The sequence below is a fragment of the Notamacropus eugenii genome, chromosome 3 (genome assembly GCF_028372415.1).
Source record: "Notamacropus eugenii isolate mMacEug1 chromosome 3, mMacEug1.pri_v2, whole genome shotgun sequence".
Classification (NCBI taxonomy): Eukaryota; Metazoa; Chordata; class Mammalia; order Diprotodontia; family Macropodidae; genus Notamacropus; species Notamacropus eugenii.
Genome location: NC_092874.1, coordinates 345,514,320 through 345,523,819, shown reverse-complemented (window position 1 = coordinate 345,523,819; position 9,500 = coordinate 345,514,320). Strand labels below are relative to the sequence as shown.

At 38.4% G+C, this 9,500-nt stretch overlaps 2 pseudogenes; both read left to right on the top strand.

Annotated features, from left to right (window-relative positions):
* Positions 1-488: 488 nt before the first annotated feature.
* Positions 489-3,811, top strand: LOC140532167 (uncharacterized; annotated as a pseudogene).
* A 1,976-nt stretch (positions 3,812-5,787) lies between these two features.
* LOC140532166 (uncharacterized) lies at positions 5,788-6,532 on the top strand (annotated as a pseudogene).
* Positions 6,533-9,500: the final 2,968 nt, after the last annotated feature.

Here is a 9,500-nt window from a genome sequence, read left to right as displayed (position 1 = left end):
TCCTCTCAGAATTAGGATAATTACATGAGGCACTAACTACGCCACCAAAAATGACTGTGAAATCTTGGAACTTTTAAACTTACAAGCTGGCCATCAAGAATGAAAACATCCATTTTAGTTTAGGTATAAATGGAGGTCTGATTCATGTGCAGACATCTTGCTAAGATGGCATCTCCAGGTAGGGAACACCAGGGAGCCGTTTTTTGGAGAACTGTGAAGACTAGGGCATGTAGGGATTCTGTAAGTGGTTCAAGTTGGCCTGCCACAAGATTAGGCTCTGTTCCATTGATTGGATTTTCACCTGGGGAAGCAAGATGATTCCTTCATTCACTGTGTTCATTGACACTAGGTGGTAAGGATAGAGCCTTTGACTCTCCTCCCCACCTTCAAAGGCCATATGACCCTCAAAAAATAAGGCCTCTTTGACCTTTTCATTGCAGGTACAGAGGATGGTATTTCTGACCTTGGGGGTTTCAAAGTACTGGATCATGAACCATAAGGATCCTATCCAGGATTTCAGGAATCCAGGCCAAAGGTCCAGCATCAAGGTCTTTAGGAGCATGAATGATTGGGACTACAGCCCCATAGAAGTCAGTAGTAATGATAATTTTGGATGTGGACTTGGTGAGAGAAATGACCTAAATTATAAGCCTAATCTCCCCTCCTCTATCCTAAATGTCATAGAAGGATTATGTCTCTGAGACATTAGGGGAAATATTTGTACATTTGTTCTTGCTATATTGTTAAGTAAATAGCCTTTGCAAAAGCTACTTGGCAATAAGTGGTTAACTGGAATTGAGGTTAGGGGAACATGGGCTTCAGCCAATTGCAGAGAAAAGAGATATCTACAGACTCCACAGGATACTTTAAAGGGCAGATGTAGCCTGCCTGGGCCTGAGAGAGTGGGGCCAGAGAACACATTTGACATAGGAAAGAAATACAAAGCAACAGGGATAGTGGTGGCAGCTACCATGGTCCTTGGGAAGGGGAGAGAAATGCCCTTTCCCTTCCACTGGACATCCAAGGGAAATGTTGCTTAAGTTCCAAGGGTGGTACTCAAAAGAGGTATAGAGAAAACCCACAAGTTTTCTCCTTATTGCCTACTAAATAAAGCATCATTTTCTGGCTCAGTCACTGCTCATCTTTGACAATCAAGTCCAAAGAACCAAGGGACTATTCAAAAGTTTCTGGGCTTTTCATATCATTTAGCAAGGCACCAAAAGCTACATCTTACAGAAAGAGGTCAAATATCTATGCTCATCCATTATATGCTTTGTTTACTTTGGGATCAATTTATCATCTTATACATCATATCTGATTCATCAGAATGTATGGCATTATGGAGTGAAATATTCGGTGATTAGAGGAAAATAAACATGGGATTTCATTTTCTGACTAGAAACTTAGAACAAAATTTCCTTTTTGAAGAAAGGATGGAAGAAAGAACTTCTGATCAATAAGAAAAAGTTGGAATTGGTTCAAAATGCTGAACTGAAGCAAAAAACTTCCTAGAGAAAATTCTTGCAACTATATAATTTTTCCTTGGGAAAGGGCTTAATGTAGAAGTTGGTATTTGGATGTTGTATTTCTACGATGATGTTCAATAACCATTCATATTATATGTAGAATTAAATTTGTATTTTTAAGAGATAATCCAGATATTATTTGACTATCAAATGTAAGTCTTCCATTATCTAAAGTATCTTGGAAATCTACAGAATTCTGCATGGACTCTTTTGGATATCTATAGTTTATGTGTGCAGAAGCATGTATGCATGTGCACATGTGATTTTGTAGGAGTACTTATCCACTTATAATGAGTAGGTTAATATTTTGGTATATTCAAGAAGACTGCATTACAGATTAAGCCTCACGTATTTTTATTAGTGTTTCTGGTTTTGTGAGAAAAATGGAAAATGCCTATTTTCCCCTGGGTTGCAATATAATAGTGTTTTTCTTTGTTAGTCTTTTGGTTGGCTACTCCAGCACATCACAGCATTAAATAGCCTCTATAGAAAAGGTCACTTTTCCCCCTTATCAAAACATTTCTGTGCTGTTTTTGCTCCCAGGAGTACACACAGAAACAATCAATAAAAGAACATCACACAACACTTTGACTTACCTTTGAGGAATAACCATTAGGTCAACATGCTTTGCCAAGCAGACTTTTACAACCAATCGTTTTCCTCATAATGGCATTTCCTAATCACTGGGTAGAAATATCTTCAATTGCAATAATAGAGCTCAGTCAGTATCTTTAATATCCTTTTCAGAACTATGACCTTAACATTTTCTTTTTCCTTAGGGATTTCTTTATTATGTAACTGAAATGGTTCCCAGTTACAATTCTCAATGTTTCAGGTTAAAGGAAAGTTTCACCTGCTTCCACTGCTGTATCAGCAGCAGAACAGTCCATTGATATTCCATTTTACCTGTCATTTTTTTTATTTGCAGATGTTTATATGTTTTAAAGTTACAAATTCAAGTGGGAGATTTGTACTCAGTAGTTTCATTTGGCTGTTAGAGTTCAAGGATTTTTATAAGGGTGAGGATATTAATCTTCAGATCTCATTGAAGATGGATAAAGCATTTTACCTGCATTTTCTAGTCAAGAGAAAAGAAACAAAGAGTGTAGGGATTTATACAAGTAGTAAAAGAATGAATTTTATGAATAGATGAGGTAGTTAAAAAAAGAAAAAAAATTGTAGGAATTTACTGTTGAGTTATTTTTCAGTCATGTCCAACTCTTCATTACTCAATTTGGGGTTTTCTTCACAAAGATACTGGAGTTGTTTGCCATTTCCTTCTTTAGCTCATTTTATAGATGAGCAACTGAGGCAAACAGGGTTAAGTGACTTGCCCAGGGTCCCGCAAACTAGTAAGTGTCTGAGGCTGGATTTGAACTCATAAAAAGGAGTCTTCCTGACTCCAGGCTTGTATTCTACCCACTGTACCATCTAGCTGTCCTAAGAATCTTTTATAGGTTGATATTATTGTTGATGACTTGGCAGTCAATAAGTCAACATACAAAATGACAGAAAAATGTAGCATGAAGGTATTGTATTTTAAAGTAATGGGGGTAGGGGAGGGAGGTTGGCTGGGCTAGGTGTGACAAGCATAGGCTCTGGGGCCCCACCCCACCTCCAGTCAGGAGCTACAATCTTGGACAAGGGACTGTGGTGGTTGGTGTGTCACAAAAGCACAGAGATGATCAAGGAGATCCAAAAGAGTTGGAGTCTGTCAAGGAACCCCTGCAGCAGGCCCCTTCTCCCAGTCCAACCTATGCCAGACCCTTATGTACCTTTCACTGGACAAATTCCAGCTAGACCTACCTAGCCTCCTGTGACAAGTGCTCTTCACAAACTCTTTGGAAAAGGCAAAAAGATGAACATTGGTCCAGCCTCACCCCAGGGACCAAAATTGGAGCTGTTTTAGTCTTAACTGCTCAGTCTGTCAACAATTTCTTCAGGGAGCTGGAGGTTATCCTAGATTTAAGAGGCTCACAAGATTGCTGTGAGTCCCCAGGTCTGAGCAGTAGCTCTTCTTCTGTCCATGACCTATTGGGGAACTAGAGACAAATACTTTCCCCTCTTGAGGCATCAATTTCCCCATCTATTAGAATTGAGGAGTCTACCCTGTAGAGGTTTGAGATCATGAGTGACAGGTGCCTTCTAGACCTGAATCCTAATGACTTTTCCACAATGTTGACACCCCAGGTGTGGAAAGGAATCTTTGGTCCTCAGCTTTTGCCTTTGGCTCCTTCTCTGATGCATCTTGCTTCCCAGGTAACCTGGAGCAGGGATGGAGCTAACTGAACTGGACTAAATCTTGAAAATCATCAAGGGGTCAAATCCACAAGCTGGGACCCTTCAGATATTTGCTTCCCTCTGCAGAGTTTCAGGGAAGTGGTCTCCAAAGATTTTATATTTCAGGAACCTGGGATAGCTTCCTAGTAACATGGGAAAGCCCCATTTCTTCAGGTCTTTTGCTTTGGCCTCAGTGTCTGCTAATGGCAGAACAACTAAATGTATTATTTTCTTAATGGCTCAATAGAACTCTGACTCCCCTGCCTTCATCCTCCCATAATCTGGGCTGATGTCATGGAATCTTTCTTCTCTGTCAGTGCTCAGTCATGGGGCTCACCTTCTCTATGCTCTTACCCTGACTGGTGTAAGGCATGGTGGGGCCAAGCATTCTTGGGCTGTTGCTTCCATCCCAGTTGGCCTTTTGTGTCTCCTATTAGCCTGGTCCCCAGGTACTCCCTGATTTTTCCTCTAATTTGACTTCTGGTTCGATGAAGAAGCTGGCCTCAGGGTTGAGCAACTAAGTGCCTGAGGGAGGAAAAAGGTAGGAGAGGGTTGAAGACCAGGAGGCCTGGGCTTCTGGGGAGACAAAGTCTAGATGACCAGGAGGAAGGCTGCAGACCAATCCCCAACCCCTTCAACCAAACTCCCAAGTTTGATAGGTATGAAAACAGTTTGAATTTTCATCTTCTCTGCTGCACCCTCCTCACCTCAGTACCTGGCCATAACTAGGAGCCCTTCTCCTTTGTCTACCCTTCCTCCTTTGTTCTTATTTACCCTTCTTTCCATCCAAAGTGGCCTTGATGAAGCACAATAGGGATAAAGGAATCTTTATCCATGGTAAGATTTTTTTTCTATTTTAAAAAGACCTATTTCACCTGGTTTTATGAATAAAACTTTTAAATTCCACTTGCCTTCAATCCAGTAATGGGTAAATCCAATAAACAAAGTTATAACTGTCATCATTATAATGCTTCCAAACAGGAAGATTTATAATGTCATTTCATAATTTAAGCATGACTACTTTTGAGACTTCCTGGAAGCCTTATTAACTAAATGTTGCCCTTAATAGCCAATCATGAGCTAAGACAGAGTGAAAAATGCCCATTAATAATACTGGCAAATTGAAAGTCTGACAACCAGAGAATATTTGAAATGTTAATAGATGAATATTGCACTTTCATTTTCATTCAAGAGTAGATTTATATAAATTTGATGTGGTTTTTGGTCAGAAATAAATGGCATTTAGCTGTAAGTAGGAATTTGATGGACTAAGTGTTTTGATAGGGGCCCCTTATCTCATCTCCAAGTATACATTGTACAATAAACATTTTTTGATTCAATTCAACAAGCACTTATTTAGTATCTATTGCTTGCCAGATACTGTGCTAAACATTAGAGTTACAAACAGAAAAATGAAATAGTCCCTGTCCCCAAGGAACTTATATTTTACTTGGGGACAAAGAACTACATGTATGAGTACATGGAAACTATACAAAATAAATACTAACAATTTGAGGAAGGGTGAAGATCCTGATCGGCAGAATCAGAAAATTTTTCTTATAGCGTGTGGCACTTGATCTGGGCTTCTTGGGTTTTGCTTTGTTTTGCAGAATAATGCTTTACATTTGTATTTGTTTCACATTTTTAAAAATGATATTGTGAATGGTGGTCAATAGAATCACTGAATTACAGAAGACCTCAGAAGTGATAATCCTATGAATATATGAAAAATTACTGCTTGTATATGTTCCAACCTACCAAATATTGACTATTGTCAATAATGACTGAATCAAAATTCAATTCCATTCAATCAATATTTATTAAGCACACATATTTACAAATAGTTGAGGAAAGAAGGAAAGCAAAAGGTAAAAGAGAAAGGGAAGGATATACTCAAGTGAATTCAGAATTCCAAAGAATAGCAAGGAAAGATAAGGTTTTCTTAAATGAGTAATGCAAAGAAATAGAAGAAAACAATAGAATGAGAGAGACAAGAGATCTCCTCAAGAAAACTGGAGGTATCAAGGGAAAATTTCATGTGAAAATGAATAAAACGATAAAAGACAAAAATGGTAGGGATTTAACAAAAGCAGAGGAGATTAAAAGGAGGTGGCAAGAATACAAAAAAGAACTATACAATAAGGATCTTAACATCACTGATAACCACAGTGATATGGTTTCTGATCTGGAACCAGACATCTTGGAGAATGAAATAAAGTGGACCTTGGGAAGCATTGCTAATAATAAAGTAAGTGGAGGTGAAGGAATTCCAACTGAGCTACTTAAAGCCCTAGAAGATGATGCTGCAAAGTGCTATACTCAATATGTTCACAAATTTGGAGAATACAACAGTGGTCATTGGATTGGAAAAGATCGGTTTATGTTCAAATACTAAAGAAGGACAATGCCAAAGAATGTTCAGGTTACCAAACAATTGTGCTCATTTCATGTGCCAGCAAGATTATGCTTAAGATTCTGCCAACTAGGCTTCAGCAATATGGGAACCAAGAATTACCCACAGAGAAAGCTGGTGTTTGGAGAAGCAGAAAACTAGAGACCAAATTGCCAGCATTCACTGGATTATGGAGATAGCCAGGGAGTCCCAGAAAAAAAACATCTTCTTCTGCTTCATTTACTACACTAAAGCCTTTGACTGAGTGGATCACAACAAAATGTGGCAAGTCCTCAAAGTGATCAGAGTACCAGATCATCTTACTTTTTCCTGAGGAACCTGTACGCACCAAGAAAGAACAGTTTGAATGGAACAGGGAATGACTGATTGGATTAAGATAGGAAAAGAAGTACGACAAGGTTGTATATTGTCATCTTATTGATTTAACTTATTTATATATAAAACTCATGTGAAATGCCAAGTTAGGTGAATCAAAAGGTGGAATTAAGGTTGCTGGGAGAAATATTAACCATTTCAGATATGGAAACAATACCATTTCAATGGCAAAAAGTGAAGAGTAATGAAGAAGTCTCTTGCTGCGCGTTAAAGAGGAGAGTGAAAAAGTTGGCTTGAAATAGTATAAAAAAACCTAAGACCTTGATGACTGGTTCCATCACTCCCTAGCAAACAGAAAGAGAGGAAATAGAAGCATTTGTCAAATTTGATATTCTTGGGCTCAAAGATCACTGTAGACAGTGACTGCAGCCATGAAATTAAAAGATACTTGTTCCTTGGAAGGAAAGCTATGACAAATCTGGACAGCATATTAAGAAGGCAAAGACATCACCTTGCCAATAAAGGTTTGTGTAGTCAAAGCTGAGGTCTTTCCAATGGTGATGTATGGCTGTGAGAGTTGGACTACAAAGAAAACTGAGTGCTACAGAACTGATACTTTTAAATTGTCATGCTGGAGGAGATTTTTGAGAGTCCCTTGGACAGCAAGGAGGTCAAATCAGTCAATACTTTAAGGGATTAATTCAGGCTATTCACTGGAAGGTTAAATACTAAAGCTGAAACTTAAATAACTTTGGCCACATAATAAGATGGAACTCATTAGAAAAGACCCTGGTGTCTTTTCTAATGATGTTGGTAGATTAAAGGCAAAAGGAAAAGGGGAGTCCAGAGGATGAGAAGGATAGGTAGTGTCATGGAAGCAATGAACATGAACCTGGACAAATTTTAAGAGGTAGTGGAGGATAAGTTGAACATGACTGAACAATAACAACGTGTGCATTGCCTTGTACTCAAAGGATATTCTGAGGCAAAAAGAAAACTCTCTTTTCTTAAGGCACTTACATTACAGAAGGAGTGGATGGTGTGGATAATACATACACAAATTAGTATAATATGAGTAAAAACTTAGGAGGGAGAACTTGTTTTTATCAATATTTTATCACCATTCTTAATGTGCTATATAAAAGTGATCTATTATCCTTGAGAAAATGGAGAACCACCTATGGTTTTTGAGAGTGAGAGATAGATACACAGAAAGACTTGGGGACAGAAAGAGACATGGGAGAGACAGAGACATGGGAGAGAGACAGGTAGAGGGAATGTAGAAGGTAAGAGAAGAGAAGAGAAAAGAGACAGATATAGAGAGACACAGAGACAGAGAAAGATAGACAGACAGAGAGACAGAAAAGAGGGATGGGGGTTAGGTGATATGGTCAGACCTATGCTTTAGGAAGATGAGTTTGATAATTGTATAGGGAATGGATTGAAGAGGGGAGAGACTGGAAAGAGAGAGACTAATTAGGAGGTTTTTTACAATAATCCAAGATAGGGATAGCTGTTTGAGCACTGAATAGAACACAATGAGAAATATGGAAATAGAATAGATAAGATTTGAATATTGTTTGGATATTAAAGATAAAGAAAGAAAAGTCTAGCATGATTCTGAAATTATAATTATAGATGTCTAGAAGGATGATGGCACATGATGCTCTTAACAGAAATAGGGAAGTTTTGGGACGGAGCAAATTGGAATGGGAGAAGATAATCAGTTCCATTTTGGATCTGCTGAGTTTGAAATGCTTATGGGTCATCTAGGAAGATATATTTAACAGGCAATTGATGAATGACTAGAGTTTAGGGGACAAATGAGCTCTGTACATATTGATTTGGGAGAGGTATGTGTAGAGATGTTTGAACTCACGGGTCTCTGAGGAAGAATGTAGAAAGAAGACCCAGGAAAGAGACTTAGAGGTTAGGTGATGAATAATGATGTAGCAAAGGAGCCTGGGAAGGTATCGTCAGACAGAAGGGAAAATAGTAGAGGGCAGTCAATAAAGTCAAAGATAAAATACAACAAACATTTTTTCAGTACCTACTAGGTTCCAGGCACTGTGATAAGCTTCTGGGAATAGAAAAAGAAAGATAATTCATGCTCTCAAGGCACTTAACCATCAAATGGGGGAAGACAATACATAAAAGGAAAATGAAAAGAAACATGAGGGAGACAGTATGACACTCGGCAGGACATAGGTGAAATAATGATGGTGAGTTTATCCAAAGAGTGAAGCTGGTAGGAAATGAAGAGTTGGCTGGGCTTCTGAACTCTTTTTTTTATTTGCTTTTAGTTTTCAACATTCGTTACTATAAGATTTTGAATTCTACGTTTTCTCCCCCTCCTTCCTGAGATGGTGTGCAATCTGATATAGGCTATACATGTACAATCATATATTAAACATATTTCTACATTAGTCATGTTGTAAAGAAGAATTAAAATCAAAGGGAAAAACCACGAGAAGAAATCACAACAAAAAGAGAGAAAAATAGGATGCTTTCGTCTGCATTCAACCTCCATAGTTCTTTCTCTGGATGTGGATGGTATTTTCCATCATGAGTCTTTTGGAATTGTCTTAAATCATTGTATTGCTAAGAAGAGTTGTCTATCAGAGTTAGTCATTGCACAATGTTGCTGTTACTGTGCACCATGTTCTGATCTGAACCCTTTTTTAAATGGAGGCTTTAGGAGGAACATTTTGCTCCACCTTTGAGAACTTCAATCAGAGAGGCCAAGGCAAATGGAGGCAGTGATGAGTTATGAGTACCAAAGCTGATGATAATGAGTTTCCTGGGGATGGGTGGAAGAGTGGGAGGGCATGAAGATAGAAGAGTCAATCAAAATCATGCAGCTTGTGGGAAATGAAAAAATTGAAGATAGAAAAGTGTCTGTGTGTGTGTGTGTGTGTGTGTGTGTGTGTGTTTAGGGGCCAACAGTATCTAAAGAGGAAGAGAAG